Source organism: Octodon degus, unplaced genomic scaffold (assembly GCF_000260255.1).
Source record: "Octodon degus isolate 3935 unplaced genomic scaffold, OctDeg1.0 scaffold00010, whole genome shotgun sequence".
NCBI lineage: Eukaryota > Metazoa > Chordata > Mammalia > Rodentia > Octodontidae > Octodon > Octodon degus.
Genome location: NW_004524586.1, coordinates 13,969,494 through 13,995,918, shown reverse-complemented (window position 1 = coordinate 13,995,918; position 26,425 = coordinate 13,969,494).

Here is a 26,425-nt window from a genome sequence, read left to right as displayed (position 1 = left end):
TGAGATCTTGTAGTGTAATGTCATGTAACTCGGTAGTGTCCCAAATTTTCTGATCAAGGAGATTATGGGGCCAAAGAGGAAATTGATCGATGATGTAGAGTGTGCCTAAGGAGAGTCACATGGAGAGAAAGCATTCTCTCAGGCTTTCACAGAGAGCACATTGGCCAAGCAATGGCCATGACTCATCCACATGGCTGACACTGACAAATGATCTACAATCTGAGGTACAGGATCTCAGGATAAATCCTGAGCAGATTTAACTGACCTTAGATCCAAAAGCTACAACTCTTGTTGCATAGTTCTTGCTTTATCTTGGTCTTAACCATCCAGCAGAAAAGTATAAAAATGAAGTACAAGAAGTATAGCTATGTTGTTATGTTGAGCTGTAGGGGACTCAGGTCAACAATTTCTGACATTGCCAGTCAAGCGGAAGACCCAATATTGTTATGGACCTCTGGACTGTTTTGGAATATTTTCCTGAGTTTACACAACTATAATATTCAAATGATGGAACTAAACAAAAAAGGGGATATATAAATGAATGTCCTTTTGTACCTGTGTGTTCAAAATGGTTAGGATAGATATATAGTTACATTCTCTTAATGAATAGAGGGATTTGTTGTAATAGTGTTTGTAAAGAGGATATCAAGTCTGCATCTTGTACAGCAAATAACCACTAGGAAGACAGTATACAATGTGTTAATTATTGAAACTGTCCTACCAGTGTGATTTGAAACTGTCTCATTGCTATTTGTCTATAAAATTACGGAAAAAAATAAAGAAAGAAAAAAATAGAAAATAATGTGTTATCTTCAAAATGTAACACTAAGCTCAAACTGCCAGGATCACAAGTATAAAAATTTAAAATCTGTAATCACAATATCTGTAAATAATAAACTAGTAATATTTTCATTGCTTGAACAACTTTGTTATCCTGACAAATGACACTTATACAAAACCTGCAACATACATCACACTTAAACATAAGCCTGCGGAAGAACTCACTAAAATGTGGAAGAATGCCTATTGTTATATGTATATACAATGTTGTGCTGATGCCAATGTAATATGAAAAGAAAAAATGAAATAATATTTTACAGTAGCAAAGGAAGAAAAGACATGATGATGTATTTATAAGTTAAAAAAACTATAGACAAGTGTTATAAAGAGTTCAAGGTATTTAACTATGAAATTGTAGCGGGGTAGTTGACTATAAAATTGTAGAAGCAGATTAATGCCCCTAATATACACAGGACCTGATTCTAAGAAGCCCTCAATATGCTCACTAATATATCAAAATGACTTTGTAGGCATGATTTATAAAGAATCTTGAGATGAGGGTATTGTCCTGGATCTTCTAAGGTGAACCCAGTCAAATCCCATTAGCCCTTACAATGGATCTGTGACAATGGAAGAAGGTCAGACAGACACAACGTTACTGGATTTAAAACTGGGGAAGGAGTTGTGAGTCAAGTCATGGGAGTAGCTTCTAGAGAGTACAACAGGCAAGGAAACACATTCTCCCTTGGGACAGCTCTGCTAAAACCTTTATCTTAGCCCAGTGAGATCCAAGTCAGATATCTGTCCTACAAACTATAAGATAATAAATTCATATAGATTTAAGGCACAGATTTTTGTGACAGCAGTTGAAGAGTAATACACAAATCAAATAAAACTCAGGTTCATGATTAAACACTCAGTTATACAATATAAATGCCAAAGTTCCACTCAAAAAAATAAAATGTAAAAGTTCCCTAGAAATAAACCTAAAAATTACTTGTCTGAGAACAGTATTAAGAGGATGTTATAAGAATACATGAAATATGTTCAAGGATTGAAAGCACAACCTAAGGAAACAAAATGATACACAAAGTCAGTGTAGCTACAATTATAATACCAAGGTTTTTCATGAAACTTTACAAGCTTATCTCAAAGCTCAAATGAAAGCAGAGGGTCAATAGTAGACTACTGAAATAAACAGTGTAAGGCAATTTGCCTTCTGCAGTGTCAAGACTATCATAAAATTATATTAAACAAGACAGTAAATTCTCACCATAGGGAAAGGCAAAAGGCCAATGGAGCAGAATAAACATTAAAAACAATATATATAGCATGTTTCCATTCATATAAAGTTAACATAAAGACATAGATAAGGGGCATAGGGGGACATATATGTGCAGAAAAGAGCAAAGATGTCCAAGAGATAAATTATTATAAAATTGGAAGGGAGGGGCCAGGGAGATGGCTCAGTGGAATAAGCACTTCCCTGGCAAGCGCAAGGGTCTGAGTTCAATCCCCGGTTCTGCAAAAAGAAAAAATTGGAAGGGAAGGGAAGAGGGACTCAGATTGGGGAGAGTCCAAAGATGTGTTCTAAGATACTGCATGTGTTCTGTAGCATACACCAAAACATACACTTATTTATAAATATGTTTATTATTTTGGCTTACTATTTTATTAAAACCCTTAATTGTGTGTATTCGTACAAAGAAGATACTTTAATAACAAGCATGAAATAGTGGACTATTCAAAACTGGATCTATGATAACAGATTATCAAGAAAAATGTAAAATTAGGTATTACTTATACATTCAAATTCCTTACAGATAGAGTTAAGAATTAACTGTGGAAACAAACTTTATGACTTTTATAGTAATATTATCCAGGAAAGTTTTGGCTCTTACAGCAAAGTAAGACTCCCTACATAACATATAAAGTAAAATAAAACAATAAATCAGCAATAACACATTTGTAATGGGAGACTTTAATACCTCAATGTCACAAAGAGATAGATCAACCAGACAAAATTCCACAAAGAAATAATAGAAGTAAACAAAACTTGTGAAGAAATGGACTTAGTAGACCTTACAGAGAGTTCCACTCAGGAGTCAGAATGCACATTCTTCTCAGCTTCACAAAGGATGTTTTCCAAACTAGACTAGAACATGCTGAAGTAAGTTCAAGGCATTGAAATTATCCCATGACTATTATCTGAAATTGGAAAGTATTGACAAAAGTAATTGCAAAATGTCCATCAAGATGTGGAAATTAAACAACACCTTCCCAAATAATCAATGGGTCACAGATGAAATTAAAGAAAAACTATATTGCACATACAACCTGCCCGAACCTGTGGGACACAATGAGAGCAGTCTTAAGAAGGAAATTTATAGTGGTGAATTCTCACATCAGGAAAAGAGAATGAGCCAAAATAAATAACCTTATGCTTCATCTCAAGCTTCTAGAAAAAGAAGAGCAGGGCAAAACCAAAGCCTAGAAATGGCAGAAAGTTATAAAGATCAGAGCAGAAATGAAAGCAAAGGAGACTTAGAAAACAAAACAAAGAAGTAATAAATTGAAAAGTTGTTTTTTGAAAGAATAAATGCATTTGATAAAACCTTAGCCAACCTTAACAATAAAAGGAACAAAAAAGTCAAATTCATGCAATGAGAAATGAAAAATTCAAAATAAATATAGGATCTGTAGGCATTTATAAGATCATCAGTACCTACTTTGAAAATCTTGACTCTTACAGGATGGAAATATAGGAAAAAATGTATAGATTCCTAAATGCACATGAATTTCCAAAGCTGAATCAAGAAGTTATAAAAATTCTAAATAGTTCAATATCAATGAAATTGAAAATATAATTACAAACTTACCAACAAAGAAAACGTCAGATCCTGATGTGTTCATAACTGAATTCTATATGAAATTTAGAGATGTACTACTGATTCTTCTCAAACTCTTCAAGGAAATTGAAAGGGAAGAAATTTTCTCTAACTCATTCCTGGAGGCAAGTTTTCCTTTATGTGACACCAAACCAGAGAAAGACCTAACCAGAAAAAGACTCACAGGTCAATGTCCCTAATAAACATAGATGCAAAAATTCTCAATAAAATACTAGCAAACAGAATGCAGCATATTATTAAGAAGACTATACGTCATGACCAAATGGGACTCATCCCACAAATGCAAGGATGGTTCAATATGCATAAATCAATAAATGTAATACACCACATCAACATGGACAAAGACAAAAATCACATGATCATCTCAATAGACACAGACAAAGCTTCTGACAAAGTCCCATACTCATTCATGATGAAAACCCTATAGAAAATTGGCATAGATAGTCTTTACCTCAGTCTGACAAAAGCAATCTATGACAAACGAACAATAATACTAAATGGACAAAAATTGAAAGCTTTCACTTTAAAATCAGGAACAAGATAAGGATGTTCATTTATTACCACTCCTATTCAATACAGTTCTAGAAACACTATCCAGAGAAATTAGACAAGAGAAATAAAAGGAGTAAGGATTGAAAAGAAAGAAGTTAAATTATCATTATTTGCAGATGACATGATACTCTACCTAGAAAACCCGAAAACATCAAGTGACTTGTAGACTTCAACAAAATTCAGTAGCATAGCAGGTTATAAAGTTAACACTTAGAAATCAAAAGCATTTCTGTTCACAAACAACAAACACACCAAGAGAGAAATTAGGGAAACCACACCTTTCACAATAACATCTAATAAAAGAAAAAATACTTAGGAATTGATCTAACAAAGGAAGTAAAAGATCTATGCTCTGAAAATTATAGCACTCTAAGGAAAAAGAGATTGAAGAGAATTTTAGAAAATGGAAAGATTTTCCTTGCTCATGGATAAGAAAAACTAACATTGAAAATGTACTCTCAAAATTGTTATACAGATTCAATGCAATTCTGAATAAAATACTATTAGTATAAATCACAGATCTAGAGAAAACATTCCTAAAATTCATCCAGAATCAGAGGAGACCTAGAATAGCAAAAGCAATCATGGACAACAAAAGAAAGGCAACAGGCCAATAACTCCTGACTTGAAATTATACTACAATACCACTGTGACAAAATCAGCACGGTACTCGCAAATAAAACAGGCTTGTATAGGTAAATGAATACAACTAGAGATCATGCAACAAGTGAAATAACACAGACTCATTTGCACAACATCATATTGTCTCCTTAGTATAAGAAACTGAAAGAGTAAGAAAGGTACAATAGATTATATAAAAGAGAAAGAAACTGCTCAAAAGGAATGAACAACTGGGATGGGGCAAAGGAGCAAAGAAGAAATAATATTATACATGCCTAGATAATTGTACTATTTTTTCTATTATTTAATTGAAAGGAACAGTTAGTGTTTATATTCAATCTTACATCCCTATATCCAGCAATCTGAACAACTACTATGAAAATAGTAATATTCAATATAATTATTATTAATTTCCTATCATCTTATCTTTAAATGCTGCATCATTTTTATTGTTTTATTAATTGTCTTTAAAATAAAAAAGAAAGCAACAACAACAACAAAGAAGTTATGAAGTATAAAACAGGGAATGACTAGCAATAATGGACTACTGGGAGCTGCCTCTAGGTTGGGAAGTACAGTGGCCCAGAGCTTGCCTTTATCTACAATGGTCAGATTTGGTAAAGGTAGTAAGTATATGAGTAACTGCCCATTGTACTCTATTCTTTTTGGAATGCTAGAAATCATCCCTAATTTTATAAAATGAATTTCATAAAGAGAGCTAACGGCCTTCAACTGGGAATGTATTTCTGCTGAGAGCTTCTGCCACTGCCCACACCCTGTCCTGAGAATTCATGGGAACACCTCCCAACCACAAAGATCCAACCTGTCATGGCAAATCTGACCCATACATCTTCATAAGATAGCCTACTTTATGCCACAGCCAGGATGAACAGGAATGCAAGGTGATACAAATGCTTCTCTAAAAACAGAAGGAAATACTGCCATTTATGAAGCAGTCCACATATAATGAATATTTATAGGTCATGAAATCCAAGCCGCCAAAGCATTCTGATTAATAACAGTGTAGGGTAACGAAACCTAGTAACCTTTTATGATAAATTGTAGGCTGTGCATCAGTGGTCTGGGGGTCAGCAGAGGGCAAGTTCTCATTTTGGGGCCCCTCCTTTAGAAAGAGTTTATTATCAAGAATGGCAAGCTCAGAGAAATGTGGAAAGGGGGTGCAGTCACCTGAACCCCTGTCAGGGAGCAGGTGAGCACAGGCATTGGTAATTCTGGGGCCTGCATTGGATTGCTGTCAGGTGGAGCTGTAGGTAGATTTAGGGGAGGTTGGCCTGAGATTAAAATGCAGCCCTGTGAAGTTGTCGGCAGCTGAACCGGCTGAGCCTTAACAGGATAAAATTCTGTGGCAGGAAACCATACTCTGCAGCCTGTCTGTCTTCCACAGAAGAGAGCCTACATCCTATCAGGCATTGAAGACTTGAAAATAAATGGGCTGCTGTTGATCTGCATGTTTTAAGCCATGTGAACATTAATGAGAGTTGTGTGTACATATTGATTGCCAAAGAAGCCTACAGTTTAGAGCATTAATTCTGAATTCCAAGATGTTTGTCAATTCCTCCCAGAACATTAGTCCTTATCAGCACTGGTATTTTGAACTCTTCATCTCTGAATATTTTAAAAGGAGAAATTTAGGAGCTTATCTAATCTGATCGTATGTCTCTGAAGCAGCGTCATTTCATGACTATGTCGATACACATCCATATTTAAGATAAGATGAATAGGTGCAGCCGCACATTTACCTTGGCAGCCAGGCTGGGTATCAATCACGAAGATGGCTCTCATAGACACATTGGCCATTTGGCATCCTTGGACCCACCCCCAACCTGAAATGGTTGAAGACACTTCCAATATATCAATAATGATCTGTGTCCAAAAATTTCTCAGGGGATCCCTTGAGCCAGAAGGGAAATATATGTACTGAAGCCCATATTACATTCTAGTTGCCTATGCTTTGTGGAACCCTAGAGGTGGCCTCCCTTGGCTTTTTAAAATATGGACAAAATATGGACAATCACTGCTTGGGATGTCACTGGCTGCAGAGGTTGTCCAGCAAAAAGTGAGAGATCTAGCAGTTATGTGAGGGAAACGCCGCCTGATGCTCCAGTTTTGGGGTGTACCATGGAGAAGCTCACACAGACCCACTGTCCTTTTTCACAATCTTTCTATCTGCAAAGTGCTGCTCTCTCTTCTTGGCCAGTCTGTTTTCACTCTTCCAAACTTGTTGTTATTTTCTCTTTTACATGCCTCCTGTGGCTTCTCCAGCTGTCGTGGCCCACAGGACTCAAATTCAATTCCTTGAGGTCTGATACGCACCCTGCAGAAACCATCCCTACTCCTGTTACCATGTGTCTCATGGTCTCAGTCTTACCCACCTCTCCACATCCCCTTCAAGTGACCTTGGCCAAGCTACAGACCTTCACAAAGGCTCGCTTTCTTTGTCTTCTCACATGAAGATCCAGTCGTCCACCTGAGAGTCCCCAAAACTAGCAAGCTAGATGTGCCTCCAAGTGACCACCCTGATACACAGCAAGTATTCAAGGAGTGCTGGGGTTTCTGCTTAGGGTCATCACAGAAGAGGAAGTAGAAACTAGAAAGAATAAGGTAGACCCTAATGCCAATGTTTAAGAACCACAATAACTAGAGAAGATGATGTGGTCTGCATCTCATGAGTGACTGCTTGCTTATAGCAGGTGCTTTGTGTGGTCAGAATTTGTAGACAAAATACAGGCACCCACTCAGATTAGAGTTTCAGATATACACTTAAATCTTCTGATACATGTACGGTAAAGAAATTATTCACTATCTGGAATTCAAATTTCCCTGATCCTGGGAAGGCAAAAAGCAAGGAAAAGTCCAGTTTATTCTATGCACATGGAAGACACGAAGACTGAGTAAGTCCCTGGAATACAGGCACCAGCAGGGTGAGGCCCTCAGCTTCTTCATTCTCAGGCCAGGACGGGGAAGGGAGTTGTGTGTTCCCGACTCTCAGCCCCAACTGAACTGAGCAGAGACCTGCTGCCGCCTTGCTCTCTAGAAGAAACAAAGTGCTCATCGAAAGTAACTCTTCTGTGTACTTAAGTAAGTTGTTTTTATTTTTATAATCATTGGTAAAAAGGAAAAAAACAAGCAGAACAAGAAAAAATTTATTCTGTACTTATATTTGTTGGGTAATTGGAGAGAGAAAGAAGTTTAGTCTCCTACTGAGGAAAATATCTGAATTTAATGACTTGGAGCCCAATTAATATTGGAATAGACACTTCAGCTCTCCAAGGACAGTTACATCATCTTCTGTGCGGATGTGCTGCATCCTCCCATAAAGGGTTCCTCAACAGAAGACCAGAAGGAAATTTAGCTTACATCTTAAAGGAATTTGACCATCTGGGACATCCTATAAATGAATTATAAGAGCTTCAAAAGGTCACTCGCTCTTTTAATCTTCAGGAAAGTTCTGGACCCAGCTAGACTGAAGGACACCACCCAGAAGAGCTGAGAGCCCCTCTGCTTAGGAGAATCAGCCTTGGGCAACTCAGCAACGGAGGCCCGTGGACCAAATCCAGCCTACCGCACATTTTGAGTGATGCAGTAACTAAAAATTTATCTTTTTTTTTTTTAATGATTCAAAAAGTCAAATGATCAACAATATTCTGGACACAAGAAAATCACATGAAATGCAAAACTTCAGCATCCACCATGAGATTTATTGGAACAAAGTCAAGCACATTCACAGGTAGGTGTGATCAGTGCCTGACTTCTGGATACGAGGCAGCGCTGAGCTCTGATGACTGAGACTGTATGGCTCACAGAGTGGAAAGAAAATGTACACAGCTGAGCCCTTTGTAGAAACAGTGTGCCAGCAGGAAGCCCAAGGCACAATGCAATGCAGCATGGGCCCTAACAACACTGCAGAAGGTGGAGTGCTGCAGGAGGTAGCTGGGCAGAACATGGCACGCAGGCATTTTGGGTGTTTGTGGACACTGGCCAATGTGGAGCACTCTAACGGTGGGAGGAAGGCAACCTGAAGACATATAGCTATGACAACTCACCGAGCACAGAGCACTTTCTGGAAAGGACAGTGCACCTGGGGTGGACAAATGGGAGAAAGCCTCTTTCAGATTTGCTGAATATGTAAATGAGGCACTACACTCACAGCAAGGGACAAGTGTTGAACATTGCCAAATGAAATGCTTTCAACTTAAATGATCTACCATGATGCTCAAGACTTTGCATCCTTTGTGGCAATATTACTACTTCTCCTCCATGTGTCTTTAATCTCTCTACTGGAATCTTCTTTAATGAATCTGTAAAAACTACAGAGAAAAACACCCAATCCATTCAGTTTACTTTTCCATCCAAGTACTCTCAAAGTTGCTTGGCCTCACCTACTTCTGCCCGTTTTTCCACAACTGTGAACAAAGTCAACAGTGACCTTCCAGTTCCTACCTGCTGTAGGCACTGCAAAGCCATCCTCTTCCATAACTTCTTGGCCCCGTCTACTCTCAACCTCTACCTCCTGGGTCAGCATCTTCCTGCAGCTTCCACAGCTCCATCGTCTTCTGACTTTCTTCCCACATGGCTGGCCACCTCCTCTAACACAACTTGGTCCCTCATCTTTCTCTTTCAGGTACTCAAATGTCTCAAGATCCATTCAGATATCAATTTGTTTTTTCTCCTTAGGGGACCATACTCTGTCTTTGGCTTCAAATGCCACCTATATTGCTGGCATTGTCTTCAGAAAAGCCAGATCATGGTGAAGTTTATTTATTTCACAAAGTGAATTTGTGAATTTCAGATTTCAAATTCCTGAAGTCCCCTAGAGGAATAAATGAATGTCCTTCCCTGTAAACCTTCAATAAATACCCTTCATGGATATACTCATGCCTTCCACTGGTGGACTGCCTGTCTACTCTCTGTTATTATTATATCATCTACTTTTGGGGAATCAATAAATGTTCCATAGTATATGTCCAACAAACATCTATAGACTTAAAAGAAAGGACTTTGATGATAAAGTACTTGGTGCCAAACTAGAAAACATAACCTACACAACCAAACTTGAATAGACATTCTTAATGTAAGGCTTTTATAGTAATTGCCTCTCACACATGCCTATAATGCCAGTACTTGGGAGGTTAAGGCCGGAGGATCATAAGCTCAAGTTCTTTCTGGACAAGCTAGAGAGAACGTGTCTCAAAATTTTAAAAAATTAAAAGGGAGGGGACTAGAAGTGTAATTCAGTGATAAAGTGCCCCTGGATTTGATCACACACACACACACACACACACACACACACACACACACACACAATTTTCTGATAATATTTAAGATCATGGACACTAGGCGTGTGTGTCAGAATTTCAGCTCTGCTCCCTAGTGGCTGTGGGATCTAGGGTGATGGCTTAACATGTCTGAGCTTCAGGTTCTTCAACTGCCAAATGGGGACAAGGCTAGCTTTCTCTCAGATGATGAAAAACCAAATCACATGTCTCATAGCAGAGCTAAGGGTAGCATGCGGCACATAATAAACACAGAATAAATAAGAGTGAAAACTCACTCTCCAGGAAAATTAAGAAAAAGAAGCAGTAGGAAAGGACAAGAGAAAAATTCCACATAGGCATTTCCCTATACCAGACAAGTACAGAACAGTTTCATAAAATATAGGAAATGCCAAAAGGCTTTCTTAATTCCCACTAAGTAGCGATGGCTCATCCCACCTTCATGCTGACCTGGCAATAAAACCTGGAGACAGATGAATGTTGTGTTATACCCTAGCCATACTATATCAGGCTTTCATTATACGTAGTTGTTTCGGGGGACACATGGCTTAACCTGCGGTAAATTTAAATCTGTTTAATGACTTGTATTCTAACAAGCTCCATAAATAACCATCCCCAGGAGAGGAGGTAGTCTCTTGTCCCATTACTCTGTCATTCATTCTGAGAACTCAAAACACAAATAGGACACACTGGATCACTGGAGAGTATTTATCAAGTACACCCATGTGTATTAAGTGGGACAAGACACTGACCTGCTGGACATGAACCTGAATGCCACCAGGAAGGCTAAGTTCCCATTCATCCAGAAACAGTGCCTGGGGCTCTCACCCTATAAACATACCCACAAAAGCAGAAAACAACCAGCACTAAGTCACCCTGATGCTGAGGGTCTGCCCAAGCTCAAGACCAAGTGTACAGGAGAAATAGGTTGTGCTACCCTGCCCATGTAATTCCTTTGAATTACAAAGGTCTTATTGGAAGCCTCTGACTTCTTGAATTTTGAGGCAAAAATCACCTGAAAATCTAACACTCATATTTATGTTAGCTCTGCAGAAAATAAGGGGGGAAGTAACCAATGGCTGACAAATGGATTGACAGTCATATACATACATTTCTGAGTGCAAGGACCTGACACCTTTTCTTACCAGACAGACTGTTCATATCCAAACTGATTGAGTACCCAAAGGCAACAGTACTCTGGTCTTTGGCTCCAATATTGTGGAGAAACTTGTAGTCCTCTAATTCCTGAAGACAAAAGAAGCACAAAAGCAAATAGGAAGACATAGCTTGCTTGCTCAGCCCCATTCTCTGCTGAGCCTAGGAGAATCCACTTGAATGGAGAAAGTAGGGCTGGAAAACAGCAATCAAGCCTTTAGGAAGATGCGGAAGGGAAGGGGGCCTTGTGCTGAAAGAGCAGAGCTAGCGGGCAGGGGGGTGGGAGGGCAGATGACTGAGTTAGAAGGTAGGAGAACCCTTCCTAGAAAGGATGGGTCTTGGGGCTGAGGAGATAGCTCAGTAGAATAAGTGCTTGCCTGGCAAGCGCAAGGGCCTGAGTTCAATCTCCGGTTCTGCGAAAAAAAGAAAGAAAGAAAGGATGGGTCTAAAACAAGGGGTATGGTCAATGGAAAGGGGAGGAACTAGTAGGAAAGCATCCAGAACAATTCAGAAACTTCAGAGATGGGACAGGGCTAGAGGAGAAAGGCTGGGGCTATGGAAAGTACAGAGCTGACTTGGGAAGGAGGGAGTGGGACAAAGGAGGGTGCAAAAGAATTTATCCTATCAGTAAGGCATCTCATTTTTTAAAAGAAAACTTTTAATTAAAAAAGTTAAAAAAACCTACAAGGTCACCAAGCTACCTGGTGCCTGTGCACTGCATGGTCTTCAGATGGATTTTTCTAGGGAAACCTTGATTTGAAACCCCATGCAGAATTCCAGCCATTCGAATTACAAAGGTCTTATCGGAAGCCTCTGACCTCTTGAATTTTGAGGCAAAAATCACCTGAAAATCTAACCCTCATATTTATGCTAGCACTCATTTCCTGCCTCTGTCCTACGTAGAAGGCTCTGGTATGCACAGGCAGGATCTTGGCTGTGTCTGCAGCCTTGCGGATCTGCATGTAGGCAGTTTCTGTCGTGTAAGCTGCTGAGGTTCCAGGGTGTTCTGCTAGTGCAGCTTACTGGGTACTGCATTTTCTCTGGGGTGTGTGGCAAGCTCTACATCAAAGCCTGATTGAGCAGAAAATATGTGCTAATGTTCACAGCAGTACTCTATTATAGTATAAGTGTGCTTGTAAATATTCACTACATGTTATTACGCCATTTGAACCAAGAATATTGGAAGGTGAAAGGCCGCCCTAATGCTCTCTCCGGAGGCAGCAGTTTTGAATATAACCAAATGGGATAATGGTCAGGAATACCCAGAGGGGGCAATGTAACACGTCGTAAAGAATTGTGCTGTGAGTTTTAAGTTTTCAGGACAACAAAGATGCCAACGAGATGGCTCATAAGCAGTCATTATTAATGGAATGACAAGGCTAATGTTAAGCAGAATGTCTTTGCGACAATAAATCTTGTCCCTGCGCCATTAGTACTCCTTACAACGGCAAATAGCAGTTAGGTTGTAACCTAACATGGCAGAATTTTATCCTCTCAATCTCTAATGTATTTTATAATGCTGTTAAAGTCAGGAATTGCAACTGTTTAAGCTCACTTAATCTAGGAGAAGTTTAAACACGAATTTTAAATGCAAAAAACTGCTTTGATATTAGTTTTTCTTAATTAAATAGAAGATCTTTATAAGAAGTAGATCTTTTTAAACATGCACCAGCCTGTAGTAGATAAACATTGCTGAATTTTAAATGCCACACTTTTATTCAGGCTCAACTTTGACTACAAGAGATGATAAGTCATTTAAAAGAAAAATAGAAAAATAAAGAGTTGCTTTTCCAAGAGACCAGGTTGTATCTTTGCTTATTGAACTTCAGGTTTAGGTTGTATACAGACTCCTACTAAAGACTGATCTTTTAAAATCACGTATTTGTGTACATTTCCAACAAAGTTTCCTTCTGAAATGCTGTTACTTTATCCTGTCTGGCGATTTAATTTTCTTTAAATACAAGCGAAATTTTTGAAGCAAAAGAAACATTATGAGACCAAGTATGGTGGCGCACACCTGTAATCCCAGTGCTGGGGAGATGGAAAACAGAAGGATTGCTGTAAGTCTGAGCTGCACAGTGAGACCCTGTACCAAATACACACACACAAAAAAGAAACATTATGATCTACTGTTTTGTTTCATTTTGTTTTTAACTTTCCTAAATAAATTCAAGAACAGTGAGACTGGAAATTCCGCACTGAAACTGGAGAGCACGTTGGCTAGTACACAGGGTCCACCCGGCCACCTGTTGGCTCCCTGGAGGTGATGGGTTAAAAGAAACTGAACATCAGGGATAGGACCAGGGTGAGCTGAGGGATACAGAGAGGAACTCTACTTGCAGGCGACTGTGACTACAGATCTTCACTATGAAGCTGCCTGCCCTTTAGCCCCACCCCAGAATTTTCCATGAAGAAAACCTGAGGCTCCGGTGCCATCCAGGGCTGCAGTGTGAACCTACCCAACTTCAGCTATAGGACACCTGAAGCATTGGTGGAACCAGGGAGGCAGACTCCACAGACACTCCTGTAGATTTTCCAGTGCCTTCGGCAAGAGCATGCAGGACCAGAGAAAGGGATCCTTGTGCACCAACTCTTCACTCAGTATGAAGACGCCTCCCTGCAGACCCAGGAGAATGAGCAGCAGGCAGATGCATCCTCTTGGAGCTATCTGTGCAGCATGTCAAGCAGCCTGCTAAAGGTGGAAGTCCTTTGAAGATGTTCCTGCCACTCGGTGAGTTCCTGGTCACAAGTTAATTTTAGCTCCTCCTTACTGTAGATGTTTAGATTGCTATTTTTGTCACAATAATCACCCTCATTTGCATGTTTTTGTAGTCTGGATATGGACTCTGGCACTCTGTTCTCACCACTGCATGAGATGGTTCCATCAATAGGATGGGGAAACTGAGTCAGGAGCGAGCAGTGACTGGACCAGGGTGGCAAGTGGAAGCTCCGGGCTCCAGCAGGGTCCCTAAGACTCCATGTGGCTCTAGCCTCTGGGCTTAGCTGCCTTCCTTGCAGTGTGGCCTGAGATGTCATTTATTTCAAAATTGCGGGATCACTTTTAGGTATGTGCAACCACACGACGCATCATGCCAATCAAATTGTATATTGCAATTGTGGTGAGCCTTATTTTATCAATGATGAATGCCCATCTGCAGATGTGTCTTGACTTCTGATAGGCTTATGTCCTTATGAACCCATGATAATTGAAAATGTCATGACAAAAATGTATTTACTAGTATAACCCACCAAATATCATAGCTTAGCCTAGCTACACCAAATGTGCTCAGAATATTTACACTAGGATATAATTTGGGAATAGCCTTTAAGGCAACACCTATTTTATAATAAATTATGAAGTATTGAATAGCTTGTATAATTTATTTAATATTGCATTAAAGTAAAAAAAAAAAGGTTGTATAGATTCACTTTTACACCATGATCAAGTCAAAAAATCACAAACTATTCTAAGGTAGAACTGTATTTTTTTTTTTAATATACATTCTCTGTCTTGACTTTTGAACCAAACAATTGCTTTCAAGCCAGGCTGGTAAAAATCTTAGTATGAGAACAGAGATGTCCAAATGAAAATACAAAAAGAAAGCGATGGCCTTTTTAGCCACAGTCTAGTGTCTAAGTGCTATGCTCGGTTTTTTGCCAAAATGTGTTCATTCACTACCTTCCCTGAACTTCTCATTCATAAAGAAGCCACAATAGGGCAAGAGGGAGCAACAGAACATGCTCAAGGGTCGGGGAGGGAGCTCAGGAGAATAAGCGCCTGCCTGGCAAGCTCAGGGTCCTGAGTTTAATCCCCAGTACTGAAAAAAAAAAAAAAAAAAAAAAAAAGCCACCAGCCAAGTTTAAGGGCTGGCCAGAGAGCTGAGCAGACTAAAGCACCTGCTTTTAGGTAGAGTGCAGTGACTGGAATTCGATCACGGCGTGCCATGCTAGCCCAGCCCCCAGGAGCACATTGAGATGGTAATTGAGACTGGGCCTGGTGGCCCACGTCTGTAATCCCAGCTCCTGGGAGGCTAAAACAGGAGAATCACTATGAGTCTGATCTGTGTAGTGAGACCCTGTAGACCCTGTACTAAATAAATAAATCAAGAATAGAACATGAACAAAATGCCCTAGTGTCACGCATACACATATACTCTGGTATACCTACATATACAAATGTTCATGCATAAACACATATGCATGTCCCAAAACATACACACATACACAACACCTATGAGCATGCACACATTTGCAAGCATATACGCACTTGCATATACCCTCTCGTGCCACACCCATACATGCTATCTTTCTATGTGTGCATATAACTATGTGGGAAGGTACAGCATAACATCTTATTGGGAACACAGAGAAATTATAGCAGTGGCATCCTCAGAAAAGGACTCTGGGATAAGGGTGTGGAAGGCAGAAGGGATCCAGGAGCTCTGAATTTATTTGGCTATGGAAAGTTTTTAAGTCTATATGACTTTTTAAAAATTCTTATCCAGAGGATCAGGTATCTTTTCAGATCACTGTTGCTGGAAAGAATATGGGGCCTGGCCAGGCCTGAGTAATATGAAACGTGCCTCGCGCATCCTGCGGCTCTTGGATCTTTCCACGAAAGGTGGTGTTATCAAGCAACCTCAGAGCCTCCTGCTGAGCTGACGTGACTCCAGGGCTGTGGGGTCGGAAGCAAGAGAGCCCTCCCCTGGTTTTCAAAGATTTTAGCCCTGCCCCACGCAGTGGGCATCGCGGCGGGAATGTGGAACCCTCTGCCCAGGCCTCAGCTCTGCAGGCAGCCGGCTGAGCCCACACTCCCAGGAGTCACCAGGGAGCCTGTCCTCGCCAGCCAGCAGCAGCTGGACCTGAGAGGCTGCCCAGGCAGACTCTGCCCAGCTGGGGTGGGGACTGCGCTCGGTCACCCAGGGGGATGTGCTTTAATTGAAAATTTATGTTTAATTGAAGAGTCACCTGTTTTATGTGAGATCAGAGAGCAGGCTCCCCTCAGATTTGTAATGGGGACAAGAAGTATATCATTACATGTTTACTTTGTGAGGGAAGGAAGTTTCATATTTAATTCATATAAAGATTCCTTGGCTACAAAAGAAAGATTTCTAAAAGCCAGGTTTGCATGGATATTTAAAAGTCCCAACATCTTTATTGCAGAGGGTTTTGCTTTGTTGGCTTATGTCCTTCTAAACTTGGCATCCAACAGAAAGGAAGAAATTAGAAGGCTGCATTGTGCTCAAATCATTTCAGAATTACTATGGGCTTGACAGCCAACTTAGAAATCAATGCTGGGAGAAAAAAAGGATGTGCAGAAATAGGATGGAGGGTTAAGGACATGATTATATAAACAACTCGGACAAAATACAAATGGCTACAAAAAACATAAGCATATTAATAGATCAAGCAGGAGAATGAAACAAGCAACTATAAGAGGAAATAATCCAAATCTTTGTATGAAGAGAAATCTATATAATTAATCCCCAAAATGAATGTTAAACATGACACAACTATTTGCCATTCAACTAGCAGAATTTGGAATGGTAACAACCAGAGCAGAAATGAAAGGGTGAAATTGGAAAATTCACGTATTGACAGGGTCAGGATAAACTAAGGCCAATCGCTTGTAAGGCAACTTGGCAATCGGTAACGTGAGCCTTAAAATATTCATGTCTTTTGAGCTCATTATTTTGTTCTAGGAATCCAACCCAGGAAAATGATCTAAATAATGGAAAGCTTTATAAAGATATTCGTAGAATTATTATTTATGTTAACAAATATTTTTCAACAAATAATACCAAAAATCCAGAATGACTAAGCAAAGCACAGGAGGTACATTTGATGGACCATTATGCAATCCTTAAAAACTACATTTAACTTTTTCAAGCATAGTATGATTGGAGAGAAAAAAAATTGAAAGTTTCACATTCTGATTATGTACAACTAAGTAAACTAGAAAAGGTCTGAAAGAAAATAAACCCACACATTCATCAAGTTTAATTTCAATGCCTTGCCTGTCTAGGTTTAAAAATGTCTTTCATGACAATGTATCACATTATAAATAAACAGTAAAATGCATTTTTAATTGTGCTTTTCTTTTAAAAAAAATTAAAAAAGCAACCAGAAAGATGGATCCTCGCAGGAAGTTGGAGTTAACCCCTCACTTTCCTGGTCAGGAAATGAACACTTGGGAGGCTCCGCACCCCCCTAAGCCGCAACACTAATTAGAGAATAACGCCTCTGTAGAATTTGTTACTCAGTATTTGTTAATTGTATCAACTCCCATTAATTAATTAATTCTAGAGGGATATTATTTTCTAAGTGGGAGCATGTCCTGGAGAAAATCACCGCTTCTCTCTTTCACCCAATCAGCATGCTTGGAGGCCTTGGCTAGAAACACAGGCAAGCAAAGCCATGGTTGCAAGGCTGTGTATTTGAAGTGTACAATCATCTCCCGTGCACTTTACCAATGAACGTACAATGACTCGTTTTCAAAGGAAAGAATAACTTACTGGTTACAAACTAAGTGCCTAACGTAGTGAGGACCTGTGAATATTTATGATAAAATAAATAGTGTAAGCATTTTTCCAAATTTCAACCCCTAACCCACTTAGGAAATAGACACGTAGTCTGAGGAGTCCAAGGTACTCTGAAAGCGCCTGTGGACCTCGGCACAGAGAAATCCATAATGTAGTCAGGTGCTGTCAAAACGCACAAGAAGACAGCGGACTGGCCAGGCTACCACAGCCCACCCGGGACCTTGTTGTGGAGCCCTCTCTGCATCCAATTCCACCCTCTCCAAGGTCAAATGGAGCCCAAGTCTAAGGGCCAGAGGACCCCAGTTTTCCTTTGACAGCGTGGCTGATTGTAGATGAGCACTGAGGTGTCACTCTGCCTCTGTTTCCCCAACTATAATGCGGTAGCGAATTGTCGAGTATGCATTCTTTACTTCTCCCCCACAAGTGCTGTTTTAAAGCCTAACACACAAGGATAATTCCACTAGATCCTATCAACGGAACCTAAATCACTTGCTGGTATAAAGATAAATTGGAAATACCAATGCTTAGTGAATACATTACTCTATACTTCTTTTACTTAGTGAAACATTTAATTAGTATTTACTAGAAAATTACTATCAATTACTAAAAATGACTACAAATTACTGGCAAAATGGATAAATTTTCTCTTTACCACTAAAATAAATTCAATTACTAACTTTAAGTAATTGCAGGTAATTTATTTCTTGGAGGGCAGAGAGCTCTAGACAAACTGAAAGGAGATGATTAAGATGCTCAGAGTGGCTGATTTATGAGGGAAACCTAAATAGCTAAGTCTGAGTGGCTGAGCAAAGCAAGTAGAAACACACACCGCAAGGTAACTGCTACTCGGTGTGCGTCTTTCTGCGGCTCAGCATAGGTTAGAGGAGGCTGTGGTGAGCAAATCAATTTGGTCAAGAGGTTTCTGCCGAAATACTTAGAGATTTTCTTGATGGTGAAATCTGAGCCTCTAATATGTTCTCCCAACTCTAACCTCAGGACAAAAAAGAGAAAGAGAGTGTTGTGCAGAATGATCCAGAAGCCTTCCTTAGCAGAGAAGGGCAAGAGCAGGTGTCAAGTTCTATGCGATTCGCTTCCTTCAGACACCCCCCATCCCAGCACAAGCACAGTCACAAGGACCACTCAGCTTCCTTCAGGAAGTCATCGGTCCCTACAAGGTCATCAGTGCTCTGTCACTGCTGCCTGTGCACCTAGGGGTGGCGTGGGTACTCAGAGGCTGGGAGGGCTCCCCCTTGCGCCAGCAGGTCCTGCCCTATTCCATGCACCCCACACTGTCTTCACCTGCAACACCTGACGTTGGGATAAAAGACTCAATCTAAAAATGGGCAACTGAACAGCACAGACCCTTATCCAAAGAAGTACGGAAGGTCAGTTAATATGTGACAAAATGTTCAATATTTTGGGCAAATTAAGACAATACTAAAAGACTAGCCATCATCAAAAAATTAAATGATAACAAATGCTGCCAAAGATGCAGGGGGAAAGAAACACTTCTATACTGCTGGTGAAGACACAAACTAGTGCAACCTCTATGGAAATCAGGGTGGAGTTTCCTTAAAAAAAATAAAAAAATAAACCTTTAAAATGGAAATTACATTTCGCCCAACAATTCTCCTCCTAAATATCTTCCCAAAAGAATTAAAGACACCATATCATAGTGATACACATATGCCAATGCTTACTGCAGCAGCGTTGATAATAGCTAAATCATGACAGCAGTCTCCATGTCCATCAACACAGGGATGGTTAAAGAAAATGTAGTACTAGTACACACTAGCATGCCACAACGAAGTGCAAAGTTGGGCCACTGATAGGAAAAGGGAAGTGTCTTAAGAGCAATCAATCAAACAAGTGGCTTAAAAATCATGTGGCTGCTTTTCTATGAGAAACCCAAAATATAAATCAAAGCACAAGCAAAACATAGACAATAGGAAATATGGAGATAGGTCTTTGGCAGATTGGAAGGGAATAAGAGATGGATGGAATGAGGAGAGAGGAGAGGAAGCGGATAGAAAAAGAAGGTAAGTCTGTATCTGTACCAAATAGTCATAGTGAATGTGATGTACCACAAACATGTACTGATTAAAAGGGAGGAGGGGAAAGTGCAAGAAGATGGGCTCTGTATGGGCCCAACGCCCCACAAGGAGTGAAATAATTATGAAGGTAAATCTGTACTAATAAAAATTAAAAATAAAATAAACCTAGAAATTTCTAAAGAGAAAAAAGCAGTTAAAGGCCCCTGGCTGACACTTGCTCCCGATACAAAAAATAAATGGCTGAAGGACATTTGGACTCCTCCCGTCCAAGGAGGAGTGAACCTATGACAAGGCTGGGTTCGGATCCTGTTGTGTTTCCCCAGAACCACGTAACTTCAGGGCATAACATTTAAGTAATCTCAGTCTTCTCAGCTATAAAATAAAAATGAACATAGCTCCTTCAGAAATAAACCAACTAGGGGTACATCTGCAGACTGGGATAGTAGTCAGCAACAAAATAATGACATACAGCACCCCCGGAATACCAGGAAGCTGCTGTGCGTGCTGCTTAATGAAGGACGTCATTCTGGAATGACTCCTGTACAATGTTAGCGAGGACCTTCTGAGTGAGGCAGAACTATGAAGACGAAAGACTAGCAGTGGGCGTGGCTGAGGGAGGGAGGGATGGTCAGGGCACGTAAGGGGGACTTTAAAGACAGTCAAAGAACTGTGCATGAAAGCTCAGTAGGAGGTACAGGATGTGACACAACTGCCCAAGCCCACAGATCCCTCAGAAGTGAGTCATAATGTAAGCTCCTGTTACGAAATATCATTGTGCTAACCAGCACCTCAACTGTAGCCAATGTGCCCCCACCAGGGAAAGCTGAATGAGGGAAAGAGAGCATATAGGGTTCTTTGTACTTGGCAATCAGTGTTGTATAAACTAAAAACTGCCTTTAAAAATGCAGTCAAACAGCAAACAGCTACCTGGCATGGCTGCTGAAAAGGCCTCCGTGGGGCACAGTCCTACTCAGAAAGGGCCAGTGTCAATGGGGAGCAGGTAGAGGCCTGAGCTACACACAAGCTCTGTGTGGGTTTCAGGGCGCACATCGTGTGGGACCGGGGATTGAACTCAGGCCCTTGCACTTGCCAAGCAAGTGTTTATTCTACTGAGCCATCTCCACGGCCCCTTCTGTGTGGGATTTCTTCACCCATCTTCTCTCCCTCAGATGACAAAGCATGTGTTTGGCAGCAGTAGGAAGAGACTGTGGCTGTGGGACAGACCCCCTGGAACCCTGCTTTTGGGAGTTAGGGGAATATTCTAGGAGGCGCCTCTGGCAAGAAATGCCATGGATGAATGGCAATATGCCAACTCCCGGGGGAGCCCAGCCTCTACCCTGCCCTCCTTACCACCCCACAGCCAGGCCCACCATCTCAGGGGCTTCTTACTTCTCCAAGCTCAGCCTGCTTTTCTTCGGGGAGGCCTCGCACTGGGACACTTCAGTTTGTGAGCAGCTCCTCCTAATGCCTTCTGCTTCCTGTTCACACCAGGTGAGCCATTCAATCATAGTGTCACTGCATCCCGGAGGAGGATGTGGCTGCCCGGCCCCCCATGCATGGGAAGCTCCTTGAAGTATTAAAACAACACGTCAGAGGAATCTCTGTCCCCTTCACAGTTTTGGAGGTGCAAGATGCACAGTAATTTATTCCTGAGAGCCACATTTACCATTCTGAGTGGGGCAGGGAAGACAGGGACAACACTCTGCTTTTCTTGGGTAGGAGAGACTGGTGCCATTATATGCAGCATGTGGGTACTGATAGGCTGAGCCCACAGCCACCAAATACACAGGTCATGTGGAGACATCACACTGGGGGCATCCTAGCAGTGGTTTGGGGACAAATCAAGTACATCCTTTAATTCTATGAAATCAGGCTTTGTTCATTTGTCTTAGATTCATGCCCATAGCAGAGATGGTGGAGCACGTTCTTTAGCTGAATAGAAAGTGCAGTTCCCTGTCTATGGAGCCTGAGAGACTCATACAAATACTGTGGCCACCTGATCCACCGTGCTTTGGGCGGAATCAAGTCCCCATAGTGAGTCAGGTTTTTGTAACTCCAATGAAGACATCCTAAGGTTTTGTACCATGTCATACAATATCAATTTAACATTGGTGCTTCTGAAAAATGCTACCACCATCTGGAAAAATCAGCCCAGACTGGTTGCATGTAACTTGCAAAGGCATTTAAATTGGCTCTGAGGACAGCCTTAAAGCAGGTTGACAGACACCTTCTGCCAAGGATTTAGTTTTGACTTAACATCGCAATTACATTCTGCAATAGAGAGGGAAATGCTCAGGTGCAGCCAATCTTTGGTTCTCAGGCTAACAATATTAGCTGTACAGAATTTGCCTAGAACAAAGTAGGAGGAGGGAAAAAAATCACAACACTGAATTAGCTGAGCAAAGTCAGCCTCTGAGTGGGTGGACTTTGCTTTGGGGTGTGCTCAGAGGAGCCCTATGCACAGGTGTTCTGGGGACAGGGGAGTAACCTGGGCTTCAGGGACCTCATCTCACCAGCATCAGCAGGTGCATTTCCGGCTATCATGGAAGGAGGGATTCAGTCCCTAAACCTGAGAGAGACAGGTGGCAGATCTGGAGCTATGGCAAACCTGCCACATGTTTTGCAGCTGTGTTTCCACCCTAATTGGCCATGATGAGCTCTGTGTAGACCTAGTCAGCCACTGAAGTTCCCAGTCACTGTGGAGCAAGCCTGGCATGTCTGAGTCTTTCCTTTCATGCAAGTGGAGAATTGTGCCTGGGTAGGAGGAGCCATGATGGTGCCCCAGAATGGACTGGGTACCCTGGCATGTTCTTGCGTGTGGTGAGGCTGCTTCCTAACTGCTATGTGGACTGCTGGGCTCCATTTCCCAGTTTTGTAAGTAGTTAAGGGCCTGTCAGCCCCTTGCAGCCCAAAGTGGCCAGAAAGTACAAAAAATACCAGTTACACGCAAATCTCACCTAAAATGTGGATCATTTTTATTGATCCACATTATTTACAAAATATCTAGGACATATTTATGGTTAAAAAAATTCCCATTGATCTGAAATTTAATAAGAAAACTCTGTATTGTTCTTTACTAACTCTAGCAACCCCACTCCAGTCCTCTTCCTGGTCTTGAGTTCTGTTTCTATTTCCACCCTTCTCATCTGAGCTGTGTTGACTAAATGGACTGTCTCGAACCTTCTTTTCTTGAACCTCTTGAGAGTGACCCTGATCACTGTTGAATTTACTGCAAGTACCCTTCAAACATGGTGATTTCCTAATGAAGAGCATTCGCCCTATTCTTTTGGTCAAAGCTCCCAGTGCTGTCCAGTTCTGCAGCCCTACTACTTGGTATCAGGCTATTCCTCTACTATCATTAGAACATGCCAGACACATGGTTGCTGTCAGCCAACATGCAGCACACACCAGTGCATATCTGCTGAGTGTTTGGTGCCCTGTCACGTGCTAGGGATGGGCAAGGTTGATGGTGTGTGGAGCTCCAGAAACCAGTGGGCAGTTCTAAGACCAGCCCAAAAGTTCTCACCGAAAACTCTTTGGCCAAAGGCCTTTTGAAATTCAAAGTTTTCAGATTTTAAAAGAGTAATATGGGCATATATTTTATATGATATAAATTATATTGACAGGACATTATATATAATATGTAACAAATTCTCAAACATTGTATAGAATACCACAGTGAGCATGGGGCTGGCAGCAGTCACAAAAAGGCACCAGAATAAGGCAAAAATGATACTGAGGGTACAAAATTTAAGGAGTTCACAGAGCCCTGGGCACCATACCTGTATCCTGCAGACCTGGCCATGACCAAGCAGTTGTGTACTAAAGCAGTGGCATAGGTGAACACATAGGGATCCTAAAGAATGTCATATCAGGTCAGTTTTGGCTCACCAATGAGTTTGGGAAGGACTCTCTTCTTCTGAGCTTTGTGGATTTGAGCACTGGAGATAAAGGCATGCAGGAGATCCATGCAATGGTGGCGATGGGCACAGGTCCTCCTTGTGCAAGACAAGAAACCTCTCTGACACCAGCTATTTCCCTCCTTCCTCACCCAGAGAGAGAAGGCAATGCCCTCTTACCACTGAGCTTCACAGGGAAACCAGAGGTTACACATTTCTTAGAACTGATTCCTTAATCCCATCAGCCATGTTTTGGGGTTTCTGAGGAGCCAAGAAATGAGGAAAGATTCACTCTGTGGAGCCAAGCTTGAGGATAATGTGGCACTTCAGCTACAACGACAAACATAAAAGCAGTGCTATTACTCACGACCCTTCCCCTCAGTAAGAGTAATGTGCCTGTACCTTGTTCAGGGACAGGGCAGCTAAAATCCCAGAAAGGTCATCCTAATGGTCTCTTTTGACCTCTGCCACCGTACCAACACAGGCGCCCAGGCCATGGAGCATCTGGGAAGTCATAGCCTATGCTCAGATAAAATCACAATACAGTAGTCTTCAGAGTTGACTCAAGAAAGGAGCAAAGGTAAGACTTCTTCTCCGTTTAATATGCTGCACCCTCTCCTTGCAAATCCCTGTGCACTCAGAATTTGTCTAAATGGGCTTCTAGACAAACAGAAGGACATAATTGCTTTGATGTGCCAACAGATCTGAGTGTCAGGTTTGTGAATCCATCCTCAGCACATTGAGAGAGGAGTGGTAAAAGAGTAATTACTTGAAGTCAACATCATATATTCTTATTTAAAGAAAAACTCTCACCCCAGAAGGATTTATCTTCAACTGTGCCATCCAATGCAGCACGGCCTCTTGTCCCATATGGCTATTTAAATTTTAATCCTAACGAGCTCAAAATAAATCCATTGTAAAATTTAGTCTGTTAGTTAGACCAAGACCATTTGAAGTGGTCAGAAGCCGTGAGTGGCCAGTAGACACTGTCCCAAGTAGTGCAAACATTTCTAGCATTTCAATCATAACTGGAAGTCTGTCAGGTAGCACTGACCCTCCTTTTGTTTCACCTAGGACATTCTGTACCCAGCTGTGTTATAGCTGCTACTAAAACTGGAGAAATCACCACTGACCTCGAGGACCAAGCAGTGAGGCCTCCAAATCCCACCCAAACTCTAGACATGATGATCGCTGTTGATCAGTGGCCTTAGGGACAAAGAAGGCATGCCGAGTAGCAAAAATAAGGGACACAGGTAGCTTTACTGGGTCAACAAATTCAGGTCTTCCTAAGGCTCATGTCCACCTCCTGGAGACTAAATCTAAAAGAAACCAGGGGTCCATTTCTCATCAGACATCTCTGCAGCACTGAGTGTGTGACTGACTCTGGGCCATCTTAACCAACAAACTTGATTTTTGACCCTCACATTCCCTGTGTCCTTCCTCCCTCCCTCACCCCCTTTGCTTTAATTCTTCACACAAATTTTGCCTACATGTGGCCCTTCTCAGGACTTCACCCAGGCCTTTCCCCTCCTCTGTACTGCCATCTGCAGGCTGGTAAATTCGAAACTGCGTTTTTCCTCAGTGGCCAATGGCCTCGGGATAGCGCTTCATGACCAGCAGCCTCAGGCTCCAAGTGACCACCCATCCCATGAGCACCTCATTTCCTGTGTCCTATGGCCATTCCCTGAGCCAGGACCTCACAGTACCTAGCACACCATCCCTTGCCACCCTTCACACACTCGACCAGTTCAGACTTTGTACCGCCAGTTCTAGGTAGCAGCCATGCCTCAGAGCTCTTCCTGTTCCTCCGTCCCCAAACACGGCTGCAGCTCTGATCTAGTCCTGTGGCCTCCCATCTGATTTACTCCATTCACCCAACTCCCCTCACTAACTTCTGCTGCCATGATCCACAGAGATCTTCCTAGCTCCAAATCCATTCTGCTTGTTCTCCTCCCTAAACCAGGCCACGGCTCCCCATTGCCTTCAGTCAACTCCCAGCTTCCAACAATAACCCAGGAGGCCTCTGAGAGCAAGGCTCTCCAACCTGGGTCAACAGACTTGGCCTGTAAAGGGTTGGGTTGTGAGGATGTTAGGTGTGGCTGGCCCCTCTGTGCTTGCCTCTGCAGCCAACTCTGGCACTTCAGTGCAAACATAGGGGTATGCAAGCAAATAGACATGAGAGTGCTCAGTACAGCTTTACACAGATGCAGGCAGTTGGCGGGGCATGGCCTGAGGCCTGAAGTTTGTTGACATCTTATCTATGTATTTTCCCATCACCTTGAGACCAGCCCTCACACACCCACAGCACGCTGAGCTCGCGGGGCCCGGCACACCTCTGTGTAGTCTCTCTCTGCGTCTCTGGGATTCTTCTCCATCCAGCGCCACTTCATGGTCCCACTACCTGGAATCTCCAGTCCGTCCTATTCCCAAACTTTTATAAATCTTGGGACCTTAAAAACTGTTTTTAATTCATGGTGATTTCAGGAAGATAAATATTTATCATAGGTATCTAAGAAATTCAAAAGAAGAAAAATTTTGTCAGTGTTTTGTTTTTTCTTTAAACCAATCTTGCATGTTTGTATCTGGTAACTTAAACAACTAATTTGAAGATACCATCAT